The sequence below is a fragment of the Rhagoletis pomonella genome, unplaced genomic scaffold, assembly GCF_013731165.1.
Source record: "Rhagoletis pomonella isolate Grant_MI unplaced genomic scaffold, Rhpom_1.0 Rhpom_scaffold_00372, whole genome shotgun sequence".
Lineage (NCBI taxonomy): Eukaryota > Metazoa > Arthropoda > Insecta > Diptera > Tephritidae > Rhagoletis > Rhagoletis pomonella.
The window spans coordinates 7839-22779 of record NW_023458926.1 but is presented as its reverse complement, the minus strand read 5'-3'; the positions used below and the strand labels follow the sequence as shown (position 1 = coordinate 22779).

At 36.0% G+C, this 14941-nt stretch overlaps 1 pseudogene; it reads left to right on the top strand.

Moving 5' to 3' along the window:
- Nucleotides 1-9535: 9535 nt before the first annotated feature.
- Nucleotides 9536-10710, top strand: LOC118750721 (annotated as a pseudogene).
- Nucleotides 10711-14941: the final 4231 nt, after the last annotated feature.

The following is a 14941-nucleotide window of genomic DNA, read 5'->3' as shown; positions in this document are numbered from 1 at the left end:
AAGTTCAAAATTATTACCGACTGCAACGCGTTCGCTATGACTATGAAGAAACGAGATGTACCATTGAGAGTGTCCCGCTGGGCTATGTATTTACAGGACTTCAACTACGAAATCGAGCATCGAAGTGGCACTAAAATGAAGCATGTGGACGCTTTCAGTAGGGTATCGTGTCTGCTATTGGAAGACTCGTTAAGCCACCGGTTAAAGCAAGCACAGAAAAAGGACGATTGGGTGAGAGCAGTTCGGAAGGTTCTCGAAAAGGATTATTACGAGGACTTTTATATGAAGAATGGTGTGCTACACAAAGATCCCGTCAAGGAGTTGATAGTAGTACCTTCACTCATGGAGGAGGAAATCATTCGAACGGCAAATAAACAGGGGCATTTCTCCACTAAGAAAACGCAGGATACAGTCGAAAAGTCATTTTTTATTCCGCAACTGAAGTCGAAAGCAGCGCACGTGGTTGGAAGTTGCATTGAGTGCATAATTAACGGTAGCAAAACTGGGAAAAGGGAAGGTTTCCTAAGTTCCATCAATAAGGAAGACCGCCCATTGGGTACGTTCCATCTCGATCATGTCGGGCCAATGGAGACGACGAACAAATCCTACAACTATCTGCTGGTAGTAGCGGACGCCTTTTCCAAGTTCGTTTGGTTGTATCCAACGAAAAACACAGGAGCAGAAGCTGTAGTCGACCGACTTAAAAAGCAGTCAGCAGTTTTTGGCAATCCGGCACGCGTTATAACCAACAGAGGCGCAGCGTTCACATCGGTCCTCTTCAAAGGATATTGTGAGAGCGAAAATATGCTACATTTGACCATTGCTACCGGGGTTCCGCGAGGAAACGGTCAAGTCGAGCGGATGCACAAGATTATTGTACCTATGATAACGAAGCTCTGTTGCGAAAACCCTAGCAACTGGTACAAGTATGTGAATCGCGTGCAGCTGATCATAAACAATACGTCACCTCGAAGTAACAAGGTGTCACCATTCAAAATATTAACCGGCCTTGATATGCGCGTAAAGGAAATGCCGGATCTGCAAGAACTATTAAATAACGCCAACCTAGAAGAAATGGATTCCGAGCGGGAGAGAAGCCGCGAGCTTGCTAAAGACAACATAGCCGCGATTCAAGAAGAAAATCGTAGAACGTTTAACGCTCGTCGTAAGGCCGAAACCGAATATGGCGTCGATGATCTGGTCGCAATTAAACGCACGCAGTACGGGGCTGGTTTGAAACTGAAGCCGAAATACCTCGGGCCATACAAAGTGTTGCGAAGGATGGACCACGGTCGATATGAAGTTTCCAAAGTGGGAGATCATGAAGGGCCTGGACGAACTACTACGGAATACATGAAAAAATGGGACCCTTCATTCGGGCCGAATGAAAATACAGGACGGTTGATTGTAGGAGTCAACATACGGTCGACCCGTAGCGGACAAGAGTACTGACCCAAAATGCGACCCTGACGTACAGCGACATGCAACACTGACTAGTACTAACGAAAACGGACCAACGAACGAACGAGGACATAATTTAAAAATCAGTCGTCAAACTGTCACCCGAGCGAACACAACTAAAGCATCTTTTAATAAACGCAAAATGTTATTGTTAGTTTAAAACAAATCCCGGTGTTTTATTTGAGCAATAAAGCCAATCATTTCCCACATATATGTATATCGGTAACCGTACTACCAATTTGTACCAAACTCGGTATGGTTATTGTGCTTGCCACATAAAAGCAAAGCGTTGAAAATTATTGAAATCGGACTGAAATTACGGCCGCTTTTCATATAACGGTAAATTTCAGAATTACTTGAAACTTCAATATTTCGAAATTTAAGGACGCTAATTTACCCAAAATTAAAAGGAAAGGTGAAAAACATATATGTATTTAATACTTGCGCCGGGTATTTAATGTTCGGCTCCGCCCGAACTTAGACTTTCTTACGTGTTTTTGTGTAATTTTTTTGTTTTGGGAAAATCATACAATTGTTTTTGACTAGTTTTTATTAAGTAACATTTATTAACTTGAACATTTTATTCAAAATTGCTACTTTTTCTGCATTTTGTACTAAGAAATTTAATATAATCAAATAAAAATTAACAAATCAGTCTCAAATGGTCTCTTGCAAATATTGTAAGCTGTAATAAAAAAAAATAAAATTAATCAAATTAAGTGAAAAATGAGGGCTCCAGTGAATTATGTACACTAAATGCCAATTTTGAACCACTGTGCAGCAGGGGATTTATTGGTCTCTTTCAGTGGAACTGGAAACTCAGCGTGCAATACGATCCTGGCCCCAACTATCCCTGTACTTTATAGATTGTACAAAGATTACCGATTAAATAGAAACCCTTAAACGGGGTGCGAAACATACTGGCGAAGGTTTTCATTATATTTTGTTGGGGAAATTTTTATTTTTCATACTTACTTAAGCGGGTTTCACTGTATACTTAAACCCAAATTTGTGAAACTAAAATTCAATTTCCAAGAGCATTTAAGTGACAAAAACAACTTGAATCAGCTGTTTCTCAAATACTTTCAAATATTTTCATTTGACCACTTAATATTTTAGCTTTAATTTGCCGTATTTTATATTACGATTGTTAAATTGGTTCATAAGATATACATACATGATTAAAAAGAACCAATTTTAGCTTTAAAAAGAATAACGGTAAATTGAAAATATCTTGAAAACGTATCCATAGAAAAAAAATAACTCTATTTTCGGAACCACCGAGCAATTCTACATAGGAATTGGATAAGGGCATCCACAGAACATTTTTGCTGTAAACCAGTGTAATTATTGAAAGTTATAAAACTATCAGCTTTTTGTGTTCGCGTACATGGGCGTCGCTACGTAGGGGCAGGGGACTTTGAAGTTTACCTTATATGTAGGTATACAATCTTCGATTATTACCGCAGCGACCACAAAAATGCATTTGCCAATATAGCAACTCAGTTGCCAGCTTGCAGTTGCCATCTGTAAAACCATTTCAGCCAGTAGCCACCCAACTGAAGTTCGGTTGCCATAAGCCTAAGTCGGCTCAGCTCGATGTTCCGGTCACATAAATAAGTACTAATTTTCATGAGTCTCTTCTTATTCTGGTACTTACAAATATCGGGCCAAAGTTATAATACCATTTCATGCTCATGAAAGGTATAGTTTTCAGATTTCAAATCGGTGAAGTAGGTAACAAAATATAAATTTAAACATTTTCTTAACTTCTTCCCAGCGTATCTATTGAAATGTCATTTTCAAAAATTTCATGCATTGCTATGCCATGTCATTCCATCTCAAACATACTGTTATAACATGTCATTGCTTCTTAGCTCAGCTGTTGTTTGCTGTTGTGTTTCTGCAGCACATTTTTAATACTGTTTAATCCTGCCTTGTATGAAAATGTACATATATAGTAGGGGGGCAAAGCCGAGGCCGAAAAGAGCCACATCTATGTTCTAAATGCTACAGAGCCACAAAAAAAGAACAAGAAAAACAAAAATTTTATTTTTAAATAAAATTATTATTAGAAATGGAAAACATTAATTTTATTATTATTCTATTGTACGTAAGATAGATATAAAAGAAAATTCAAAAGATCCCTTTGGCAAGATTTTCAAAATCTGATTTTAGGTCAGTTAAAGCCGTTCGTAATAATTCTGTTAAATTTTGGATAGTCAATAGGTACGTTCGTTTAAAATCTCCAGTAAAAAACGTCCAACAGCGAATTCTCTTACAAGGGAAAAAAATCTAAAATAGTACGCGAACAGAAAATTTGCAGAAACTTGCAAGTTAGACGAACAGCTGATAGAAATTTTATTTACATTAACAGGTCTATTCTGCACGTTACCGAAGATTTTGTGACCGGAAAATTTTATTACCAAAAAATGTTACCACTTCTTGTCACCGCGATTATAGGTACGTTGGTAATGCAGCGAAAAATATTCAACAACTCAGCTATGAAGATTTGTAGAAATTCCTGTATTGCATATTTCACGGGGCAATATTTTGTTACCAGCTTATGAGATGATAACCAAATTTACCGGTTACAAGAGAGCACAGAATGCGAAAAAGGTTTAAAAATTGACAGACACTTTAATTACCGGTTATAAAATTTATGTTACCAGCGCAGAATAGACCTGTAAAAAGTATAAAATTTAAAACGTAAGAAAACAAATCCTGAATTCTTATCCTGACACAGTTCACCGACTAAACTAATAATTACGTATTTCTTACAAGTTTAATTAGTCGCATTTTACTATTTCAACTTCCCAACCACCAAATTCAATTTAGGGATTTGCGTAAATTCCAACCAGCTCTTCTTGAGCAGCTAGTTTCTTGTTGGCAAATCGCTGTGGGCTAAAACATGTATAATATGTATGTATGTAAAATATGTATATATATGCGTAATATGTATGAAATGTGTATTTTAAAAAGTAAAAAGAGCAAAAATGTTCTAAGCAAGGAGAAAGTAAAAAGAGCCGCACTTTGCTAAGCAAAGAGCCACATTTGGCTCAAAGAGCCACGTTTGCCCACCGTTGGTACATATATAGATTTTTAATTAGATAATTGTTTAATAAATTTTACTATAAGTAGTAGGAGCTTGCAAAATTCGGAAAATCTCTTCCCGTATATACAATGTAAATAATAATGCTGAATATTTTGCATGTGTTCCTTTTGTTGACATGCATAAATTTGATGCATGATTTGATTGGAATTTATTCGTCAATGTCTTCATATATCACTTTGAAACATGTATAAGTGACATGATATAAACTGGCACTTGCATGATGTGTTACATGTCGCTATGTTTTGTGGTTCAGGCTCACGACTTAGTTAGGCCGATCTGTAACAGCCACAGAATTGAGCTATATATCAAACTAAAGTTCAAGCTGCAGTTGCAGTTGACCGTGTTTGTCAAAAAGGTAAAAAGCGGCAGAAAAGTCGATAGTGAGTAATATAATCTATTGAAAAATATTAACCATATTTCCATGGAATTGAGATTCGGAAAAGTTATTAGGTATTATTCATAGTTTTGAAATATATTTCACATAAGCAAAAAATAAAAATAGCTGAGATCCCTTTCTTTTTTAAACACCTAGGATATCACTGACCATTAAAAACGACCCTGAATGACCGCAAACCGCAAAGCATTACACATTTTTGTATGTGATTTTTGAAATGAGCGATCTAAAATTAGCCGGTATACATATTTAAAATTTTTTAGAACCAGTGGTTGAATTTTTGTACTGAAAGGGTTAACCCTAAAATATAATCTACGTCTACGGAATGGGTATTTTTTTAATTTTAACACAAAATTTACTTTTTATTTTGTTGTTTTAAATATATGTGGCTATAATTTTTATTAATAAAACTATGTTTTATTATTAGTCAAACTCACAACTTCAATATTCTTTAAAAAACCAAGACATCACTAAGTATATTTTAGCTCACAGGTTATCTTTTAAGTACATAAGCCTCTACGGCGTATTTTAAGGCGTTACGTTACTTCCAAATATGTTAGGCTTCTAGGGTTAAGAAAGCTTTAGTTTGAAAGTGTGATATTAAATGCTTTTTACCATAAACGGCGCCAATTTTCAATGATTATTGCGTTTCAGATTAAGACTAATACCAGATATTGTGAAAAGTTGGACTATGCCTTAAAGATGACGGTTGTCTTTCACGAAGTTCTTTAAATAAATTTTGAGCTAAGTACTCACCCGTATTTCGGGGGTTTCCTATTTCCTATAAAATTTACCTTTAGGTTTATGCATTTTAAGAATACATCGAAAATTTGTTTTAGAGAATCAATGTGAAATAATTGCAGAAAGGACTAACCGGTTTATTGAGCAACCGAGACATCTGATTTTTAAATAATTTTTGTAAAACAAATCGGCAAGTACATATCTTCCCCCGCATGCCAGAAACATGAATGTGTAAAGATGAAAATTTTAGGATTTATTTACGTACATTAGAATAATAATAATATTAATATTTTTCTTTTATTTAAAAATAAAATTTTTGTTTTTGTTGTTTTTTTTTCTGGCTCTTTGCAGCATTTAGAATTTACTTGTGGACAGAAACCTAGCCTCTGTTATTTCACTGAAATTGTTTTCTATTGGCAGAGCTGCTATGGTAAACAGGCGACCTTATTAAAAACAACTCTGTTGCACTTATTTTACTGCATTTTATAAACATAACCAACTACAAAAGTGCTTTTAAGTATTCAGTTGCCCTAGTTGCTATTTTATCAGAATGACGATTTGTACATGCTTTTTTTTAAGTTGCAATTTATGCATGTATGTTTGTTTAGGTCAAATCTCAATGCCAATGCACTATGAAAGCTGGACTAATCCGCTAGGTGGGGTAGGAGGCAAGATGTTTCAAAAATTCGTATTTATGTTCCGATTTTTAAGGAAATAACTCCACAAAAACTTTAGCCGGTAGGTGGCGCAAGGGTGGATATATTTTTAGAACCTGCGTCTACGGTCCAATTTAGTTTATATTTAGAATACATTTTAGTTATGTATGTATATGGAAACATATAGCTCTGCAAAAATTTAAAAGTTTCTAATTCTAATCAAGTGCTCAACCTTTACCTTAAAATTGAAGGAAAAATTGTCAAAGTATTGATATCTGTATAGTTTTCTCATATTCTGCATTGCATCAGCTAAACATCGCATTCGATTCATTTCGCTATCTGCTTTAATTAATTAATCCCAACGGTTTTACCCTCCTTTCTCGGCCAACCGACACGTGGGGCACAGTCCACATGACGTACGGAACCTTTTTTTTTTGTGCCGAGTCGTGAAAACAGGGGTTTGTTAAGTGTCGAGATCTAAAACTATTCAGCTACAGAATCGAAATCATCAGCTGATTGGATATGCTAAAGATAGTATTTCAATTATTGAGAGAGGAAATGATAGTTTTCTTTATAATAAAAATCGAGTCCGATAAGTCAAACGTGCGAGTTAAACTCTTGACATAAACAACGGAATTTTCAAAATTAGTTTTGCATGGCTTCAAAAACAGAGGGCGAAAGTGTCTTGACAGTCGAGAGTGAACATTAAAATTTACCTCAGCCAGAAGGGCTGAGCTATTAATCATGCCTGTCATTAATTTCATGATAAATATTATACCTAGTATTTCCCTACGACTTGCGAGTGTAGGCAAATTTATTAGCTTTAGACTACTAGTGTAAGGGCGGAGATTGTAGTCTGAATCCCAGTTAAAATTCCGCAATGCGAAAAGCAAGAACTGTTTTTGAATTGATTCAATCCTTTCTAAATAAACTTGGTAGCGGGGATTCCAACCAATAGGTCGATATTCTAATACAGATCTAACTAAAACGGTAAAAAGAGTTTTTGTTACATAAGGATCTTTGACCTCTTTTGACCATCGCTTTAAAAATGCAAATACGCCTTTGGTTTTATTGACTGTAACATTAATATGATGGTTGAAATTGAGTTTGGAATCCATTGTGATACCAAGATCGACAAAATTGGATACCTGCTCCAGATTATAATTTGATATTGAATAAACAGCTGTTGAACTGCCCTTCGCGAGAAACACACAACTTTACATTTTCAAAGGTTTAGTAGCATATAGTTTGCATTACACCAGCTAACCACGTTGCTTAGATCCGCTTGTTACAAAGACCTTTCTTCGATAGAGGATAATGTTTTAAAAAGTTTCACATCATCGAATTGGAAAAAATAAAAATTGATGCAACTTTCTTTCCTAGTAAATTTGTTTGCTTCTCGAAGCATTGATCCATCCTTTGCAAGGCCCAGTAATCAGCGGTCGTGCTGCCGAGTTGGGCGAACGTTCCAAAAGCTGCTATTCAATCGCTTGTTTTGTATGGAAAAAGGTTTCACAAGCAAATGGATTTTAACAACTTATAATTTTCGTGAGAAAAAATTAAAAATATTTGACATTTTCGAGACCAAATAATTTGAAAATAAATCAAATAGCTGCTCTACTGATACTACCTGTTCAATGTACCTTGGAATGATCTCATTATTGCTATTCAAAAAGTCACAAATATATAATAATTTATCGGCTCCTGCGTGTACACTCATGTTAAAATGAATAACACTTTTATTTTTTATGAACTATATTTTATTTATATACCAAAATATTGTTAAAAACAAGAAATTAGGCGTTTTTAATTATTTTCTGTTACTTACATTCATAATTTTGCTTTGAATAAAAATGTACTGAAAAGTACTGATTTTTTTAGCATGAAAAAGTCTAATGTACTGATTTCGCGCATAAAAAACCCTACAAGTTGATAACTTTTTATCATGTCTCATAATTTCTTTTTTATTTCTAATTTTTTCGAATACAAAGGATATGGTCATTATTTTTCGCTTTATTAAGTATTCGAAAAATTATATGTTTCAATGGACACATCGATTTGAATACATAATTCAGATTTAGATTTAGATAATATTTTAGTTTACTTTTATTGTTTGTATTTTCGTCGATTTTATATTTGCTACCACAAAATAATTGATATCAAATAAAACACCTATTTGAGGTAAAATTTTCGAGTGACGAAAGCTGAACAAGAAACACAAAATTTATGATATCAATTTCGTGACGAAAACTATACGCATTTTTTAACTGCCTTGGAAACGTACGGAAAATCTTTTTTTTATTTATTCGGAACGTTGCGAAATTCCTTCGTCACGAAATTGATATCATAAATTTTGTGTTTCTATTTCAGTTTTCGTCACTCGAAAATTTTACCTCAAAGAGGTTTTTTATATACTCTACAAAGCAACGGGTTGCTACGAACTGAACAAGTAGTAGGTTTAATTGTATTTACAAAACTCCGCTAAGTTGTATTTTCTAGCCTATATTAAAACAAACGAACATGTTTGACAATTAGGAAAGTGTATAATTCAAGAAATATAAGATTGCTTCAATCTCCCCCTTGGTTGCTAAAATCGACCCGATGAGGCATCCTACTAACTGGTCTTTCGGGGACGTCCTCGGCGTCGGATCCTGTTCAGCGTTGCCGTTTTGCTTAAAGTTAAGCAAAATTGATAAACTTTTTCTTGGCTGTTAAACTGTTAAACTATTCTTCGTTTTGCTTAACTTTTTCATTTAAATACATAATCTAAAATGAAAAGGTATTTTCTTCAAAATACTAAAGTTCTTTAGTTTCCTTATTCGATCAAAGAAGTAGCACTGATTAATTTCATACAATTGGCCACCCTCGACAGAAGTCGATTTTATAAGCACATACATATGTACATAAGTGTTCGAAACTGAAAACAATTTGTCATCTCTAGTTAGCTTTCGGTTTGCGCTCTTTTTTTGGCAGACTTCAATCGTCCAGAAGTGAAATTTTCTTTTTGTTGTCCTCATGGATAGGTAAGTATGTATTTACCCATTAGAAGGTAAGTAATGAAAACGTGCAAAATTGGTATTCATATAAATATAAAAATATGTATTATAAGATTTTTAGAAAAAAAGCGCGTGATTGCAAGCAATTCAACCAACGAAGCACAATGCGAAAATGACAGGAAAAGCAGGTAAGCGCATTTTTATACATATGTATACGTGGGTATGTTTTATATTCAGAATGTATTTCTGTTATATTTTTTAGTGAAACTTAAACTCAGACAGGACTAAAACGAAAATTTCGTTCTGAGTGGTTGCAACAATTTACATGGCTTCGAAATAATAATGGTTTAGTCTTTTGTATCGCCTGTGGGAGGCCAATATGCAACAACGTAAGTTTTTTAAAACAACACGCAACTTTTCGCATGCATGTCCAAAATGTTGAGAAGAAAAAACATCAGCTTAAAATTGATTCTTGTATGAACCAAGAAAATACAAAATTCATGAAACCAGTACACCATGCAGAACTCACATTGGTGATGTTCTTAATATGCCACAATTTACCCTTCGTGCTTATGGATTATTTACCGGAACTTTTAGTAGAATGTTGCTGTGACTCAAAGATTGCAAAGTCAATCAAATGTGGAAGAACGAAAGCAACTGAATTAGCAGATTTATTGGGTAATACAGCAGCAAAAACAATTTTGGCTCAATTGAAAACAACAAAGTTTTCACTGATCGTCGACGAATCGACTGACGTTTCTAGCAAAAAGTCATTAGTTTTAGTTGCGAGATATATGGATAAGTTAGCTCGTAAGGTCAAAGACAGATTTCTCGGGTTAATTGAGTTAAGTGATTGTAATGCGAGCTCTATATATGCGTCCATTAAATTTTTTTTTTGATAAACATGAAATTCCAATAGCAAACCTTATAGGTCTTGCGACCGATGGCGCAAGTGTTATGGCTGGAGAAATTAACGGCTTGCAAGCAATATTTAAGAGAACCACCTATTTTATTGAAATGCAGTTGCCACTCACTACATTTGTGCTCGTCGTATGCTTGTAAAAAACTTCCATTGGAAATCGAAAAACTTTGTCGCAATAAATATACTTTTTTTCACACAGCCCAAAGAGGATATCCGAATTCAAAGAATTCCAAGAATACTGCTCTGTTAAGCCCCCTAAAATATTAGGAGTTTCATTAACAAGGTGGCTTGCACTCGAGCAAGTAGTAAACCGTATAATTGAACAGTGGGGTCCTTTACGCTTATATTTCGTTTCTTGTTACTTTGAGGTTAATGGAATTCGGGCTGCTGATTTGGCACACATGATGGATGATTCAAGTTTCAGAGTAATTTTTTATTTTTATCGTATATACTAAATATCATTAATGGGCTAAACAAGGAATTTCAGTCGGAAAAAGTTCGACTGCCCTATTTGTTTTCACATATCGAAAGTAATGTTAAATTGATACTAAGTAACTTTGTAAAAAGTGAATATATTTTGACTTGGCTAGATTCCTTGGAGAATTTAAATTTATTTAAAAAAAGTAGTTATTTACCAACGCAAGAAATTTTTATCGGAGCCAAAGCCGAGCTATATTTGCAGAATAGCCATTTGTCGGACTCACAAAAGCTTGATATAAAAACGAATATTTTATATTTTTATTTGGAGTTATTGAAGCAGATTTCACAGCGGTTTGACTTTGCGAGAGAAGACTTACGAAACTTATCTACCATAACTCCTAGTAAAGTGTTATCGGATTCGCAGATATGCATAATGCCTTTAATTTCCAGTTTCCCTAACTTAGTTAATTCTGACGCAGATAAAATAGTTACACAATGGAAGTTATTAAGATTTAGCAATATTGAACTTAAAGGCGACATGGATATCGTCGAGTTTTGGGAAAAAGTTGCCTCTTTTCGAAATGCTATGGAAGAGTTATGTTTCAAGGAGCTTGCTTATTTTGTAAGTAACTTACTGTCCTTACCGCATAGTTCAGCCGCTGCTGAAAGAAAGTTTTTAGACTTGAATTTAGTCAAAACGAAATTACGAAACAAACTTAAAATCAGAACTATAAATAATATTATGTTGTCAAAAGAATTATGCGTAGGCAAAGTTGAACCTCACTATGTATGGTTGGAAAAAGACAGTTTTTAATCAATACAAACTTAAAAAAACATCTTATTCCGCTAAGGGATAAATTTAAGAATGCAACGACGTCTTTACGGAAAATTAATTATACTTTAGACATAGGCACCAATTTATGTATTATTAACAGGGACGTGAACCGGATGAAAAATTTGGTCGGTTCGGTTCAGCGGTTCGAACCGTTTTTGCACTTTTGGATTGGTTCGTCAAAGGGGTTTTTTGGTCTTTGAACCGGGGTTTCGGTTCGGTGCAACGGTTCGAGAAACAAAAAAATAACGCGCAAGTTTAAGTGTCAAGTGTCAAGTGCAACAACGCACAAGGTTAAGGGTCAAGTGTCTGTCAAATGAGATCGGTTGCCTTTACATTTTATATTGTCACATGGTAAACAAACATAGTAGGTATTACCATGTTTAACGAAAAGAAAAAAGTACATACATTTATCTATTGAAAATTGGTTGAAACGAACCTTTAAACCTTTATAGAAAGTGGTTCGGTTTTCGGTTCGGATCAAACATTTGTGGAAAATTTGGGTTCGGTTAATGGTTCAGTTAATTAATAGAAAAAAGCGGTTTTCCGGTTCAAAACCGGTTCACGTCCCTGATTATTACGTACATAAATACATACATATGTATGTATGTACTATTTGTGTTTAAAGGCACATTTGTACGGATGCCTTAAAGGTGGAGTATTTACTATCGCTTCATGAGCTTTATATTACTTTAGAAAGACTTAAACTAAAATTAATTTAATATCTAATTTGATAAACTAATATGTATGTAATTTAAAGTATATGTATGTACTAATACAGTTTGCGTTACATAGTTTTTAAAACTACTTTTTATTTTGCTTTCTTTCTTTGTACCTGAATTGAAATTGTTCGTTCCTTACATAGTCTCTGTGCTGTGTTATTATACCTACAATAAAATAATATGTACACATATATACACATTTGGAAAAAAGTTAGTTTGCTTAACTTTTTCGAGAAATGTTAAACTTTTTGAAGGATTTTGATAAACTTTTTTTTCCTGTCGCGGCAACACTGATCCTGTTGACTGGCTCTTCGGAAGCATTGTTAGCACTTCGATATAGAATTAACGATGAGGCATGGTAGGTGCCTAAGAGTTTTTGGAGGTTATCTTCATGCGCGATTACATAAGCAGTAGTTCCTTGTTTCGCGATGATGACATAAGGCCCGTCTCATCTAGGGATGAATTTGGATGTCACACCTTTGGAAGCGTTGCTCAAAACGTGAGTAGTGACTAGAACCTTCGAAACAATATCTAAGTTTTCTTGGTTACGTCGTCGTGGATTGGTGAGACCTTTGTTGGCATTTTGCTGTCTTAGCTCAAATTCACGAGCAGATGCGAACACCTCAGCAAGGCTGCCCAAGAATGGCGTGATTTCCGCAATAAAGTTTTCGGAGTGAATAACAGCTTTCAGGTCGTGCTGAACATCATCAATAGTTCTTATCTCGCGGCCAAAAGTTAGATAAGCTGCAGTGTAATCAGTGCTTTGGCAGCGAGTGGTGTTCATGGCGAAGCGTATGGCTGGCAACTTCCCTGCCTAATTTTGATGCTGCTTTCCACCCAATATCACCAACTGTGTCTTCAGATCACGATTCTTTTTTTCAACGGGGTTTGCATGTGGATGGTAAACAGGCGTAAACACTTGGTCCATGTTGAGGCAAAAGCAAACCTTCTGAATAACTGAGGATACAAATTGGACTCCGTTGTCGCTGATGACCTTCCCCGGGACTCCATAGCGCAGGATTACTTCGTCGATTAGCAGTTTTGCACAGTTTTCAAAGTGCTTCAAAACGCTTTTTGCTCGATACCGTTTGATATAACCCCGTTGGCTTTAAATTAGTGGCCTTGTAGCGTTGGCAGTCAATGCAATTTTTGACGTGGGTTTCGATTTCCTTCCGGATACCAGGCCAATAGTAGCGCGAAGTAATCTTGTAGGAAGTTCGGCCAATTCCATAATGACCTGCTGTGTCCTTATTATGTTAATGGTCCAAATGGCTGGACGCTCAGTTTTATGGATAACCAGTTGCGCGTCTCCATTGTCTTCGTCGTGGTAACATAAGAGTACTCCGTCGTTCATAGTATACCCTCTTTTGGCCCAATACGCGGCGTCATCTGTCTTCCTTTCGAAACAGTCGATGATAGTTCTCAACTCTGGGTCACCAAGTTGTCCTTCTCGTATCTCTTTCGCTCCTCGCCGCTGGAGTTTAACATCAAAGGAGCATATATGGCATATTTCGTCTGGGTCATGCTTTCCTTCGCAAGGTGGCCTGGATAGCATGTCCGCTACCACATTGGTCTTTCCCGGTTTGTAATAGATGTTTACGTTGTACGGCTGTAGGATTAATGCCCATCGAGCTAGGCGTCTAGTTGGTGATTTAAGTGTCATTAATAGCTTCAACGGTCGGTGATCCGTACAGAGAGTTACCTCGGATCCTTCGATATAACCATGGCATCAGTCTTCAGAATAAATGCAAGGCTTTCGTCAGCTTGCTTCAAAATAGGTGATGTCGTCAGGAGTTCTTTCAGCTCATCAAATGCTGATGGTTGCTTTTCTGGCCACGACCAGATAGCGTTCTTCTTCGTTAGTTGGGATAGTGGCTTCGCAATATCCGCAAATTGAGGCACGAAACGCCTATACCAGTAAGAAGCTTGAAGAAATGATAGCAGCTTCTTAACGTTTTCGGCGGTTTGCACGATGTTATCTGTGCAACCTTCTGTGGGTCGACCATGATGCCATTTGGAGTCAAAATGTGCCCCAAGTACTTAACTTCGAGGCATGCAAAGCGACACTTGTCGATTTTTGCCTTAAGGCCAAATTGTCGTAAGCGATTTAAAAGTCGATTGAGCTCTTCCGCGTGCTCTTCAAAGTTCTTTGAGCACAAAATGATATCGTCTAAGTACGCAACTAGAACTAGATCATTTAGAGATATTTTAAGACGATCGATTAAGCGTTGAAAGGTCGCTGGCGCGTTTCGTAAACCAAAGGGCATGCGGGTAAATTTGTACATCCCTAATGGCGTGACGAATGCGTTTTTTTCCTGTTCCCCTTCTCAACACCAATCTGTCAATAACCAGAATGCAAATCCAAAGTTGACATGAGCTTTGTGTCTGCCTTAGTTATGGCGTTTAGTTCTCTGTAGTCTATACAGATGAGTACTCCACCTGTCTTTTTCGGAACTATTACTAAAGGAGCTGCCCATGGTGATTCGCACTCAACAATAACTCCTGTTTCTAACATTTTACCAATTTCTTGTTTTAGCTCTTCTTTGCGCTGTGGCGATATACGATATAGAGCAAAGCGATTGGAAGATATTCGCCAGTATCGATTCAGTGTATGGCTAATGGTGTTGTCGAGGTTGGCTCCTCGAATACGTCTGCGTTATTGAATAATAGTGCATCTAGCTC